The sequence below is a fragment of the Macrotis lagotis genome, chromosome 1 (genome assembly GCF_037893015.1).
Source record: "Macrotis lagotis isolate mMagLag1 chromosome 1, bilby.v1.9.chrom.fasta, whole genome shotgun sequence".
In the NCBI taxonomy this organism is placed as follows: Eukaryota; Metazoa; Chordata; class Mammalia; order Peramelemorphia; family Peramelidae; genus Macrotis; species Macrotis lagotis.
This window is the reverse complement of record NC_133658.1, coordinates 181,821,790-181,836,920: the sequence shown is the minus strand read 5'-3', so window position 1 is coordinate 181,836,920 and position 15,131 is coordinate 181,821,790. Positions and strand designations below refer to the sequence as shown.

Here is a 15,131-nt window from a genome sequence, read left to right as displayed (position 1 = left end):
TTTAATTGCATGACTAATTGATTTGTTCTTTATTGCTTTTGTTGATGAAAATATTTAACAATATAAAATTTCCCCTTAAAAATTAGCTACATGTAATTTGTTATTTCATTTTTCTCATGTTTGATAAAATTTTCCAATGTTTTAAAATTTTATTATTTGAACCATTCATTCTTTAAATTGAATTATGTAGTCTCTGATTACTTTTTAATTCTTTCATTAAGGGTTCCTTATTAAATAACTTTATTGCATTATGATCAGTAAATGAAATGTTTAGTATTTCTGCCTTTCACATTATTAGTGAGACCTTTTTTCCTCCATTAAATGGTCAGTTTTGTAAAAGTACCACATACAACTAAATAGGTAACTTTTTCCCCATTCAACATTCACCAGAGTTATTATCATCTCCAATTATTCTAAAATCCTACATGTGTACTTAACTGTTTTTCTTTTTATATTTTCATTAAATTTATATCTAAAAGGGATAGATTAAGGAATTCACTCTTGTTTTATTATTTCTTGCTATTTGTAATTCAATTAACTTTTTCTTAACTATATGCTATATTATTAGGCACAATTGATTCATTATTGTTTTGGGGTTTTTTTTTAGGTTTTTGCAAGGCAAATGGGGTTAAGTGGCTTGCCCAAGGCCACACAGCTAGGTAATTATTAAGTGTCTGAGGACGGATTTGAACTCAGCTACTCCTGACTCCAAGGCCAGTGCTCTATCCACTGCGCCACCTAGCCGCCCCTCAATTGATTCATTATTGATAGTACCTTTTAGCATAATGTAATTTCACTGCATATCTCTTTTTAACTTTTCTGTATTTATTATAACCATATCTGAAACCATGGTTCCTAACATTACTCTCTTGATCTGGAACCTAATTGATTTTGCTCTAGAGCCTTATTTTAATTCTATGTAAATCTTTGGGTTTTAAGCATATATCCTTTAACAACATGTTGTCTGATTCTGTTTTCTAACAAATTCTGCTGTTCTCTTCCATTTTAGAAGTGAATTCATTTCATGCTTATTCATAATTATTCTAGTAAATTGTATCATCTTTCCTTTGTCTTCTCTTTACTTTCACTTCCCTTTTTATAAATATGAAGAAAAGATAAAAGAGAGGGAGTTTGTCTGACTTTATTTTATTGCATTATGCTGTTTGGGTTTTTTGATTTGTGTTCTTCTGGGAGATATAGAATTCTTTTGTTCTCTACATGCATTTTTTCTTCAAGATGAATTATATTTACTTGTATAGAGATCATATTTTCTTTAAATATTATTGCTTTTTTCTTCTTTTCTTCCAAATTGGTCTTCCCCTTCTGTAAATTTCCATTTTCAAGTTATTCTTTCTTGTTTCTTTGTGAAATTTGTCACCAATTTCAAAGTATTTTGTTGTTGTGACAATTAATTTTGCTTAGCCACTAAATTCTGCTTTCATAATTCTTATTTCTCTCTTTCTGGATCTTGTGACTGAGCTGCCTTGTTCAGCTCTTTGTTCTCTGAGCCAAAGACAAAGCCCACCACATATAACTTTCCCAGGAATATATTCCATTCAGATATTCATGAAAAACTACCAAGGAATGCTAGTTGCCTAACCAAGTCACACAATTCTGCTTCCATGAGGCTTTACCTCACTCTCCAGACTTTGTCACATACTTTATATGCCTTCTTCTTCTACCCCATATCCCAGTTTCTCCAATTGAAAAGTTCTCTCTAGAACTTTTGAGAAAAGAACCAGACTAGTCAAACTTCACTGTCTGCTATGGGGCGAATTTTGAAATCTGATCCCCTAGATAAAGATCATCAAAAGAAATGTCACCATCATGTATCTATGTGGGTACATTCCTCTCCACTTTTTCACCTTTCTTATATGTATTGTCTTCTCCTACTAAAATATAAGCCTCTTGAAATCAAAGACTGTCGTTCTTTTTCTTGTATTTGTACTCCCTGGTACTTGGCACAGTGGTTTTTCCATTTAAGAGATTAGTAAATAATTGTGACTTGACTTGAAACCATTCCAGAATATCCTATTGGTTCTATGTTCCCTTAGAAATCTACAGATCCTCTGCCTCATCATATATTAATCCATTTTTCTTTGTCTTAAACTACTTTTATTGACATGTGCATTCTTTTACTTGAACTGTAGGCAATATTACCTTTTATTGTTATCTTCCTCATTGGATTATGTGTCTTTGCTCAAAGCCTATAAGTTTTCTGCCTCCTGAGATCTTTCGTAATTTCATATCCCACCCCCCATATTTCCCTATTGCTCAGTTTCTATCTCCTTTTTATTTTTTTGATGTTTCCCTAGGGTCCATAACTCAAAAAAATTCTTGGTCTTTTCACACATTTAGTGATTCACATTTCACAGGTTTCATTTTTTTTCAGATGAATTCTAGGGGAGAGAATTTGCCCCACCTGTATGCTGTACTCTCTCCTTCAGGCTTAGTGGAGTATATCTTGCCACACACACATGTATCTTGTCCAATTTTCCTTTGATCTCAATTCTCTGTCTCAGACTTGTTATTGTATTGATGATGCCATGACACTGTTGCAACCTAAACAATCTTCTACTTTTTTGTTTTTCCTCAGCACAGAGAAAGGGGAAGATAGAGGTGAGTCCTGTTCAAAGTCTATTGGCTGGCTTATGCAACCCTTCCTAGGGGTCAGTGGTAGGGTTAGTTAATGGAGGATGCTTAAGGAGCAAATTAGAGGTTAAGGATTAGCCTTCTGTATGGATTGTTGCCTCATTAGGGTTCTTGGTATTCTAGACCATGGAGATAGCTATATTTCTTGACTATAATGATTATTTTGAAGAGGTTTGAGAAATCATGAGAATGGGAAAAAAATGTCTAGTCCTCTATCTTGGTCATATGATCTCAGAGGTCATATCCCTTTTTAACTATACAAATAAATGTATCTATGTTTCCATTGGCATATGCATTTCCATTTTAAAACATTTACTTAGTTTGGGATTTTTTTAAAGGAATAATATAAGAAATCTATTTCATTATAGGTCATTATCCCGACCCTACCCCCTTTTACCAGAGAAAGCACTTGGTTTAGTTTTTTTTTAATCTTAAACTTTTTGCTTTCCAGAATATCATATTTCTATTTTTTAGAGTACTAGATATTAGTAGTACTTACTGTGGAGTCATGGTATTTGAATTTTTCCTCTTAGTTAATTATGCTTCCTTTACATGCAAGCTCTGTATTTTGGCTATGATGTTTCTAGTAGGTTAATTTTAAGGGTTCTTGGATTTTTTCTGTCATCACTTTTGTTCTGGTTCTAGGACTTATAGGTAATTTTCATTTATAATTTAATGAAATAGAGTTCCCATTTCTTTTTCTGATCATTTCAGATAGTCAAATAATTCTTGGATTCTCTCTCTTTAACCTATCTTTCTGGTCATTTTTTTTTTATATAATGCTAAGACTTTTTTGTTTTTTCTTTAATTTTTTGTTTTGCTTGATATTTTTATACTGTTTGTATTATTGACCCATTCTAATTTTTAAGACATTCTATTTCTGATTGTTTTCTGTTATCTATTCTAAGGTATCTATTCTCCCCATCATTCTTTCCTCCTTAGCTTTTCTATTCTGTATCTATAAGCAATGATTTTTCTAATTTTTTGTTATCTTTACCAATTTTCAAGCAAAGCTCAGAATTGTTTTAATTTACATTTTTTTACTATTAGTGATTCAAAGTGTATTATCAAATGGTCATTTGTAATTTGTGGTTACTCTTTTAAAATCTAGTTATTCATATGCTTTGATTGCTTATTGATTGGGCAATGATTCTTGTTATTATATATTTGCAACAGTGCCCTATATATTTTGACATACTTTTGTCAGTGCTATTTAACATGAACATTTGTCTCCTTTTTTATTACTTTTTAAAATTCATATTTGATGTTTTTTTCTACAACTTTATATCTGGTTCCCAATAAGTACTTGGCCATCAAAAGGCTCTCAAACCTTTCTCAAACGTATAACATAGGAACCAGCAGAGAACCTGATTAAATAAAAAGCCAAATCCATTTATTTCAATTAAGCAAATATTCCTTCATTTAGTTCCCACTGAGTATAAAACACTCTGCTGGGTGCTGAAGGAAATGCAAAGTTAAATATGGGTGTGTGTACATACATACATTTCACTTAAAAGTATTTTTTCCAATTTCATGTAAAGATAGTTTTTAACATACACTTTTATAAGACTTGAGTTCCAAATTTTTATCCCTGCCCCCTTCCCAAGACAGCAAGAAATCTGATAGAGGTTATACACAAATAATCATACTAAACATATTTCTATATTAGTCATATTGTAAACAAAACAATCAGAACAAAGGGGGGAAACCAGGAGAAAGAAAACAACAGTGAATCAGTATTCTTTGATCTGCATTCAAACTCTATGAATGTACTGAATGTAGATAGAAAAATGCAAAGTTTAGATAAGTTACTGGACTCTTCTCATGAAACTGGTAGATTAAATTCTTAAATCCCATCTCTGCCATTTGCTACATGATCTCAAGCAAATCCCTTAATCTCTTTCCTATAATACAATATAATCCTTCATATATGCCTAAAAGTACAAGCAAAATGCTATTTGAAGATGAAGGAGAATAATTGCTAATGGGGAGGGAAGGTAGAATTTGAATTGGTTTTTAAAAGAAGAATAGAAATTAAATAGGTTTGGGGAAGTTAGGTGGCACAGTATATATAGAGCACCTGCCCTGGTTCAAATCCAACCTCAGACACTTGATACTAACTAGCTGTGTGACCTTGGGCAAATCTTGAAAAAAAAAAGAAATTAAATAGGTTGGGGCAGGGGGTTGAACAGAACAACCAATTCATGTACCAAAGTATGGGTCAAATATAAGGAGGACCAAATATTCTAGTTTGATTAGAGCACTGATTGTGTGAAGAAGAAACCCTATCTAGAGCATTTATGTGAAAAGAGCCATAAGCTAGGATCCCATTACCCCTTCACTTCCCTTTGTCCCTTTCACTACAATTCCCAACCTGCTTAGATACTAGAGTGGATAGAATAACATAGTTGCTAACACTGCTCACATCTACCTAGAGTCACTACCAGGTTTAACAATTAGCTCTGCCTCTAAAATATTGGTCCTATAAATGTTCCCTCAAGCCACCTGGGCACTATCATCTGACCTGCTTATGCATGTCTAAGGACCTCTGGACTTTGCCATCCAACCTACCTCTAAATGCTTACCATTTTGAAGTTGAAATCTCATTTATCTCCCTCAATTAAAATGTGAACTTCTTGAGAGTCAGGGTTTTCTTAGTATTTACAAGAGTGCTTTGCCATAGTCAATGCTTAATATATTAGAAGAATAGTCTAATATCAGTTTTTGAAAATCCTTGAATACCAAGCTAAAGTATTTGAATGTTATGTATTATTTCTGTTAGACTGGAGAGAGAAAAGTAATTGTTCCTAAGATAGTCAATAGTCTAGTTTTTCTTTCTCTTTTTTCTTTTTTAGATTTTTTTTGCAAGACAATGGGGTTAAGTGACTTATCCAAGGTCAAACAATTAAGTAATTAAATGTCAGATATGAACTCAGGTCCTCCTGACTACAAGGCAGGTGTTCTATCCACTGTGCCACCTAGTTGCCTCCACATTAATCTAGGATATCAGAATGAAGGTCTATGATTCAGTAGGGACAGTGGGAAGAAACAGATTCAATAGAGGTTGTAGTAATAGAATTTATAAGACTTGGTCATTGTTTTGGTATGAAAGGAAAAATAAGAAGAAAAAGAAAAAGCAGATTCAAATTTAAATGTAAAATTTAATTTTGGGTTTAGTACATTGTACCTGAATATGAAATGCCTGAGTCACCATCAAGGGGGGCCCCAAGCTGATTTGATTTTCCAGAAGTGGTAACAGTTTTGGCTTAAGCTCTCTATACTATCTTGTCTCTTTTAGAACAAAGAGTAAACATATTAAATAACTGTCCAATATTAGCAATAAATTCTATGTATATGGTAGAGTTTTTGACTGAGCAAATCTATCAGGGATTTAACTTGTTTCCTTGGCTTGTTGTCCCCATGATTTGACAAATACATAGAGTAGGAATGGTATTCATGACCTTGAAAGGACCCCTGATGCAAAACAATTCTTCTATAATAGGAACTTATCAATTTGAAACCCATTCTAACAGTTTAAAGAATAGTAATTTAATTAAATGTAATGAATTTAAGTTCTTTCAAGGTAGGACTATGTGGACTACTTCATTATATTCTCTTCAGTTCCTAGGACAGTGAAATGTGCATAGATGTTCAGATTTCTGTATAATAAAATTAAGGACAAGATGATGAACTTGCTTTGCCTCATGACAAGTATAGCACCAAATACTTGTGGAAGTGTAATGAATCCTTTATGAAGATGGTGACAAACATATCCCAGGTAAGAGAATCTCTACTTCAGAGGTACTAGAAGGACTCAGAATTAATAGAATAGGAAAGAATGAAATTGGAAGCCACACTTTAAAGTCATTTCCAAAAATACATTTCAGTTAGTGTTATATAGTCTGTGATGTCCTTCCAAGAAGTTTCAATAATAAGGAAGTTCGTCTGGCAGCTGTTTTTGCAGTATTTATACTGATCCTTAAAATAAATACTGAAATTTTAATGTAATTTATAGCTACCACCTTAGTCAAGAAAAAGAACAATATGGCACTTCCTAGTCAGCCCTGGGACATAATTAAGAAGGGTGGAGTGAAAAGACATTGGTAAAAGAAGAGGTCTAATAGTTGTCAAAGACTGGAGAATGGGCTGTCAAGGGGGAAAAAGTCATCAATGAAAAGAAGGAAAATGTTAAATAGGCCATGCCAAGAACATCTTTTCCTTTCCTTGGCTACAAATTTTGTTATTCCATTAAAGTCATAAAATCCAGACAATGAATATTCTTTAAATATTCTGTTGAATACTGTCAATAATGATCCCAAGTCATTTTGAAAGGTGATCCTCTTAGGGTTTTAGTTGTGAAAAACCTAATTACCAAGGTATTCCCTGATGATAGACCTTCAGAATATCCAAATGAATATCCCAGATGCCTTAAGGAAGGTACTTTCTTGGGAAAATCAAGTAGCTTCAACATTCTTTTTCATCTTTTTGGTGATATCATTCTTGGATGATTGTTCCATTAAATCATATTTGCAAAATGCCTAAAATTCCTGATATGGTGTTAGATAGTATAGGTCAACCATAGTACCTAAGGATTTAAGGGGTGAGGGTAGGGTGCTGAGGATAGAGAAACATGAAAAAATAGTCTCCACCTTTAAAAAGTTCAGAAGAGAGCTCAGACTAGTACATGTGAAATAGCAAAGACCAAGATAATATTGCCTCCCTTATTCCTAAATCTTTACTTGTCCAAAGCCAAACCCATAATCTCTCTCCCCAGACTGCTACTTCTTATTGATTTCCCTATCTCTGCCCATGAAGTTAAGAGACTTGTCCAGGATCACACAGTTAGTAGGTATCTGAGACTGGATTTGAACTTATCTTCTTGAGTGCAAATTCATCATTCTACCCACTATACCACCTAAATATTTAATTATATTCATTAATTAAATGCTTTACCAGGTCTAATTTAATATGCAAAGATAAATATGATAGTATCCTTGCTCTCCTGGAGCTTAAACTCTGGAAGAAGTGATAAGGTAGAAGCATAGATAAATAGTATATTTTTTATTGCTCTTTCTCCTTCCTCCCATATATCCAACCAGTGATCACATCTAGTCAGTTTCCTCTTCATATCAGTGACAGAAACATCTGTCAGTATATGGCCCCCTAGTATATAGTAGGTACTTAATAAATATAATTGTTTTTCCTTATCATTCTTTCTGCTATCAGCATAATTTGCACCTCACTACTTCTCACCTGAACTATAGCAATAAACTTTTAACAAATTCCCCAAACTTCAGTCTTCTACTCTCCAATATGTCCCCTATACTAATTCAAAATTAACCTTCCTAAAGCCCAGGTATTCAGACCTCCAGTCCCTGATCAAAAATCTTCATTGGTTCTTTAGTGTTTAAAGTCTAAATGGCTTAGAATGGAATTCAAGATCAGTTTGACTTTAACCTTTCTTTCCAATTTTATCTCTACATCATTCTTATTTACTTTGTTTTGGACAAAGTCACTGCTTCCTATTCTCAGGTACTTTTCCACCTTAATTTCTTACACTACAAACTGAAGAGGCATCCCACTTCCAGTCAAATGTACTTATCTTATCTCTTATCAGTGTAATAGTCATGCACTTATTATATTCTAATTTGTATTATTTATCTATGCTTCTACCTTATCATTTCTTCCAGAGTTTAAGCTCCAGGAGAGCAAGGCTACTATCATATTTATCTTTGCAGGCCCTCCAGCATATTAAATTAGACCTGGTAAAGCATTTAATTAATGAATATAATTAAATATTTAGGTGGTATAGTGGGTAGAATGATGAATTTGCACTCAGGAAGATAAGTTTAAATCCAGGCTCAGATACCTACTAACTGTGTGATCCTGGACAAGTCTCTTAACTTCAGTCTGCCTCAGTTTCTTTTTCTTTATCTATAAAATGAAGGTAATATTGCACTTACATCTCAGATTTGTTGTGAGGATAAAATAAAATAATATTTGAAAAGTGTTTTGTAAACTTTAAAGAACTATAAAAATGCTAGCAATTATTATCATACCTACTGAATGTATCATAAGGAATTCTTCAAAGAAGACATACACAGGCTGGGGAAAAAGCTTCTTTGGGGAGATAAGGTAGGTAGGATTTAGAACAGGAGAAGGTGACAAGAACACTATGTGTATATATAATATATGTGTATACACTATGTGTATACATACATATCAAAATAATTGTAAGGAACAAGCATGAAATGTTCTTTGGGTGATGTACTTAGGCTGACAAGATGTAAGATGGATGCTGGGGAATTATGAGAAACAAAGCTTGGTAAGGTGGGACCAGATTTGATACAGTAGAAAGCATATAATTTTAAAGCAGAAGAGTGATAAATAATACTTTCCAAGGGTGATTAGCCTGGCAGCAATGTGCAGAATGGATTGAAAAGGACAAAGAACAGACCCAAGAAGGACAGCTAGGAGATAGTTGAAATAATGCATAATCAATATGGTAAGAAACACGGAGAAGGATCCACAGTCCTATTAATCTTGAGGAAATTCTGTGGTCGAATTGGTAGAACATTGTACTGGAAATGGAGAAGACTGGGTTCAAACCTCACTTGAATCACTTATTAACTGTGTGACTCTGGGCAAGTCATATACTCTCAGTGCCTCAGTTTCTTCACCTGAAAAGTAAGGCGGTTAGACTTCATGGTCTTTAAGGTCCTTTCCAGCTCTAAATCTATGATATTATCTTCACTATATGTCTGGAATAAAGGGAAATCTGGACAAAATATGATAGATTATCTGGGTTCAGCTTTCACTGCTCACCTCTTGTGCAATATTGGGCAAATTACCTCTCTATCTCTGCAGCTGGGTGACAAAGTGTATAGAACACCTGGCCTAATATCAGAAAGAAACATCTTCCTGTGTTTAAATCTGGCCTCAGACATTTATTAGTCATATGACCCTGGACAAGTCATTTTACCATTTGCCTCAGTTTCTTCATCTATAAAATGAACTGGAGAAGAAAATGACAAATCACTCTAGCATCTTTGCCAAGAAAACCCAAAATAGGGTCACAAAGAGTTAGAAACAAGTGATAAATAATTGAAAAACAAACAACAACAATATCACCTTTCTAGGCCTCAGTTTCCACATTTGTAAAAGGAGAGACATAGACCAGGTGGTCTATCTGAGGAAGCTATAGATCTTTGTTCTGTGTGAAAGAGACCTTGAGAAGTTACTACAAAGAAAGGGAAAAGTATCATCTTTATTGACATAATTGATCCTGTCCATATCACTTCAGACTATCCCTAAGCACATATAGGCATCCTATACATAAGGAACAGAGAACCAAGTAAGTTATTTTCCTTGGCAACAGCTTGCCTCAGGGAGGACATTTTTGGTTGTTGTTGAGTCATCCAACAAGCCCCTGAGCCAACCAGATGTTCAGGGTAGCTCTTGCCCCATTTTAGTCATCTCCCTTTCCTCTTCTCATTCCTTTCCCCCCAGCTGTCTTCCTAGCTCACCATTCTGTGATGGGGAGTGATGAGGGGGTGGACAATGAGGAAGAAGGTGAAGTTGTTTGGAATTTTGGCTCAGTTGGTCTGGAATAAGAGCTATGCTGCATCATGCTGACACTGCAGAATGGTCAGGAAGAGAAGGAACTTTTTTTTTTCTTTTTGCAGCAGGTACTGTTAATTTCCTATTAATAGGAGCTCGATCAACTTTGGCATTTTCTTTGGGTTCTGAGAAAACACTGAATATTTTGTTGCTAAATACAATACCCTTCTAATTTCCTTGTGACCCATAGGAGATCCCTTAAAGACAAAGGATGCCAAGGATACAAATGACCTTGAGAGGTCAATTAGTCCGTCTCCTTGTTTTCAGAACATGGTCAGAGTAATATGACCATTAGTTGTCTAGGCAATGAGATAAGTTCCCTTGATAATCATTCCAATATTATTTTCTATTCTGTGGCAAGGCCCATATAAGGATATTTGGATTTTTAAGAGAAAAATCTTTTCAAAGATGGAAAGAAACATTATACCTACCATGTATCAGTGATTATGAGAAGCACTTTACAAATGGTTGCTCCCCACCACAACCATGGGAGATTATATGCTATTATTCTTCCCCATTTCATAGTTGAGGAAACTGAGGCAAACACAGGTGAAGTGATTTTCAGGGTTTGAGGCTGGATCTCAGGTCTTCCTGAGTACATGTTCAGCTCTGTATCCACTGTGCTATGCAGCTGCTTCTTGGAGATCAGGGTTATGTCTTATATAGTTTGACACCATTATCTATCCCTTAGCACACAATACCTTGCCCATAGTCTAGAAGATGCAGTGGAAAGAGCATAGAATTTGAAATCAGAGGACCTGGATTCAGATTCTGATTCCTCTTTACTCCCTCTACAACCTTGGGCAAGTCATTGACTTAACTAAATAAATGGGCCATAATACTATTTTGTAAATCATTGTAATAGTTTCTTCTATTTCAAGTCCTCTTTTCCCTGGACCTTTATCTTCTCATTTGCAAAATGGGGAGGTTGCATTAGATGACCTCTTTGCTGACTTCCACATCTAAAATTCTACCACGCTATTTATTACCTATGACAATATGATGGATGAATGGAGGATTCTTTTAATACCTCTCTTCTCAGAAAGAACAGAGTCTGTTAACTGTATCAGGCAATTTGTCAACATGCAAAGGTAGCTCAAAGGGATGCTATGAGCATATGATCAAGAGTTCCAGGTCCATAGAAAACATACAATGCAAATGCTTTTCCTTAGATCTGTGCATCCATGGAAGCAGCTTTTCTGATTCTCTGCTGCCCTCTGGTGTTTGATTTATATTGAAATTTCATCCTATAGCTAACCCCAAACTCACTCTTCTTTCTAGGCTTAAGAACTTCTCTAAACACTTCACTCACTCACACACAAACATACACACACAATTGATATGATTTGTGCATCTACACACAAATACACACATATACATAAGTATATGCATATGAACACATGCATATTATTCAGTTATTTTATCTTGGCAAAGAGTTTGGAGTGGTTTGTCACTTCCATCTCCAGTTTATTTTACAGAAGAAGAAACTGAGATGAACAAGATTAAGTGACTTGCCCAGGGTCTCACAGCAAATAAGTGTCTGAGGCCAGATTTGAACTCAGGAAGATTTAATTTCCTAACTCCATTTAGGCACTCTAACCACCTAGCTGCCCTACACATACACAAGCATGCACATGTACATGTGTGAGAGCATACAATGTAATATAAACATATGTACATATATACATATTTGTGTGAGGATATAAACCTTATGTGCACTTATGCCTTACATGCATGACACAATAGTATACACACATTCATGTATATGAACCACATGGCCTGTAGACACATAAAAACACAGTACATGAGTGGAGCACATGTCAGGTGCAAAATCCAGAACAAATTATATGTGTGCAAGCACAAATGACATAATGTATGTTTGCATAGAGTTACATGTGTTGCATGGATCTTGTGTGTATAGGATGTGAAAGTGTGTATATACATGCATATGCATATACACACAATACAGACATGTGCATTTGTAGACACAGATGTGCTTTCTATGTGTTTGTACACATATGGGCATGTGTTGTGTGTATGGGCATGTGTGTGTTGTGTGTGTATGTTGTGTGTATGGACATGTGTGTATTGTGTGTGTGTATAGTGTATGTATGGGCATGATGTATTATGTGTGTTGTATGCATGGGCATGTGTGTGTATTGTGTGTATGCTTCACATTTGTGTGTTTCATACTTGCTCAAGGCAAGAGATAATTGGATCCTTTGCTCTGTCACTTTATCCAGGCTCCAAGAAGACAATAGAAGAGTTGAAGTCTCCTTTCCACCCTTCCACCCAGATGCAAATCCTACCCTTTGAACATTTTGTTGTTTGTTAAATGATAAGCCTTTATTAAATATCTACTTTATACAAAGGATTTGTTGACATTGAAGAAACAGACAGCTTAGTTCAGGCAAGTCCCCACCCTCATGAAACTTATCTTGATGACTCATTGCTCAATGAATGAATATATCTGGGTAACTCATCCCCTCTCTGACCCCCAACAATCCTCTCCCCTCCCAGTTGCTGTGGTGTACAAAAGAGGGCAGATCCTCTTCCCCTAAAGTAGGCTTGCCCTTAAGTGACCCTGACTGGCACCCGGAGAGGCAGAATCTTCCAGCCTTCAAACTGCTGTGCCCAATGAACCAGTGATTGACTGCTGAGCTGCCAAGAGGCCAGGGCAAGGCTCAGCAGGTTTCAAGACTGCTCATGGTTTTGATTATTTTACCTAAGTACATAAAAGCACAATTAGTAGTTATAAGGCCTTGCTTAAAAATAGTTATAATATGTAATTTCTGTTTGTTGAATGGTGCAAATTTATATAAGTGGCTTAATTGTATAGATAACTGCATTGAGGGTTTGTCTGTTTTAGGAAGTTAAATGATACAGTAGATAGAGCTGGGTCTGGAGTGAGGAAGACCTAAGCTCAAATAGGGCTCCACATACTTACTTACTAGTTGTTTGAACCAGTCACTTAACTTATGCCTGCCTGTTTCCTCAGTTGTAAAAAGGGGGATAAAAATAACCTTAGGTTATTATTATATACTGTATAAATTGTATAATATGTGTGTGTGTGTGTGTGTGTGTGTGTGTGTGTGTGTGTGTGTGTAAGGTGAGATAATATTTGCAAAACACTTAGCATAGTGAAGACATATAGTAGATACTTAATGTTCTTTTCCTTCTTTCCTCCCTTTGGCAGTCTGGCCTTAGCTAATCTCTTAAATACATAAGATAAAATCCATATGATGACAAAGAAAGTCAATCATATAACATAACAGTTATCTAAATATATTTTTAAAGTTGAATGCAAAGCAGTCACATGCCATAGACATCATCTGGGAGACTGCAGTAGTTTCCTGCTTAAACAGCTATAGAAGAAGAAGAGAAGAAATCTCCCAGAAAAACCCAGCTCCTGTGATGGTGTTCACTGACAAAACAAGGGAATCAGACAGCAGGAGAGCAGGAGAAGGGTGACTCAGCAACTCCTGTGCTCATCGGAGGACATACAGGCCTTCAAGGCAATTTTTTTGTCTGCACTGCAGCTCTGCTGTGGATCTCTCCAAGAAAGTCTCTTAACCTCTCTGAACCTGAACAGAGCATTTTCTGTTCAATCTCTTCTGCCTAGACAGAAAGGGGTGGGGGGGGTTCTGCCTAACAAGTGGGTTATGATGATGAGAAGCTGTCTTGACGGAATGCAATCCAATTCACCAAGTATTTAAGTGTCTACTGTAAGCCTGACTTTCTTAGGTGCCAATGATAAAAAAGATATAAAGGAAATAATCTCTTCCCTCAATGTCCTTGTTCTGGATGGAGAGGGAGGGAGAGAGGGAAGGTGACAGGGAAGCAAATAAGCAAACAAGTAAAGCAAAAATGAAGCAAATAGGAATTTATTAAGAAGCTTGTCAAACTGGAAATATAAATATAAGATGGTTTCTGCTCTCTGTCCAATAGTAGAAGACAACATACAAATGGGAACTAAAAAAACAGGGGAAGAAAGAATGATGGTGAAGTTCTGAAAGTCAGGACCAGGGCCAATAGGGGAATGAAGGGAAGTGAACTCTGGAAGGTGGTCACCAAGGAGAGGGGTGGGCCTCAGAAAAAGTAGACTGTTGTAGGTGAGGGAAATTTCAGGATGAGGTAGTAGTAGAGAAATGATTCTGAAGTCCAGAAAGTTAGAAACAGACCAGGATAGGAATGAAGGTAGTCCAGGCTGAGCACCTTTACAAAATGGTGGTTTCAGGAGTAACACATCAATGAGTGAAAAGATTATTAACCTCTCCCTCATCCAATTAATACTTAATTATTCAGAAAAGAGAGGTAAGGAATCAAGAGATAGTTCCTGAGTCAAACCTTGGTGAAAAAGAAACAAAATTAAGAATATTAAGAAATGGTTTGAAGAAGAAGTGCATTCTAAATATAACAGGAATGACTGACAACCTCTCAGGGCCTGCCATGTTTTACTTCTACCCCACAAGGTTCTTCAATACTAGATATTAGGAAGATTTCTTCCCTGCCCAAGCTCTGACCTGGCTATATTTCTCTCAATTTTTTTTTTGTTTTCACAGGGCAGTGGGGTCAAGTGACTTGCACAAGGTGACATAGCTAGGTAATTATTATGTGTTTGACTGAATTTGAACTCGGGTCCTCCTGAACTCCAGGGTTAGTATTCTATCCATTGCACTACCTAGCTGCCCCTTTCTTTCTCAATTTTTTAAGGCCCACTGACTAGCCCCCCCCCCCCCACCATTTCCTTTTACTACTTATCACCAGATTGGTTTTCACAAAGGAGTGTTTGGGCAGTAAGGTGACTCAGTGGATAGAGTGCTGGGCCTGGAATCAGGAAGACCCAACTACCTGAGTTC

The 15,131-nt window shown here is 35.7% G+C and overlaps 1 protein-coding gene across 2 annotated transcripts in view; it reads left to right on the top strand.

The window, feature by feature from the left end:
- ANKEF1 (ankyrin repeat and EF-hand domain containing 1) overlaps positions 1 to 12,631 on the top strand; it is a 95,284-nt gene extending 82,653 nt beyond the window's left edge. For both annotated transcript variants that reach the window (XR_012473377.1, XR_012473376.1), the window contains exons 12-13: positions 6,274 to 6,430; positions 12,516 to 12,631. The gene's annotated coding sequence lies outside the window, so the exon portion shown is untranslated. The remainder of the gene's footprint in view (positions 1 to 6,273; positions 6,431 to 12,515) is intronic.
- The last annotated feature ends 2,500 nt before the right edge of the window (positions 12,632 to 15,131 follow it).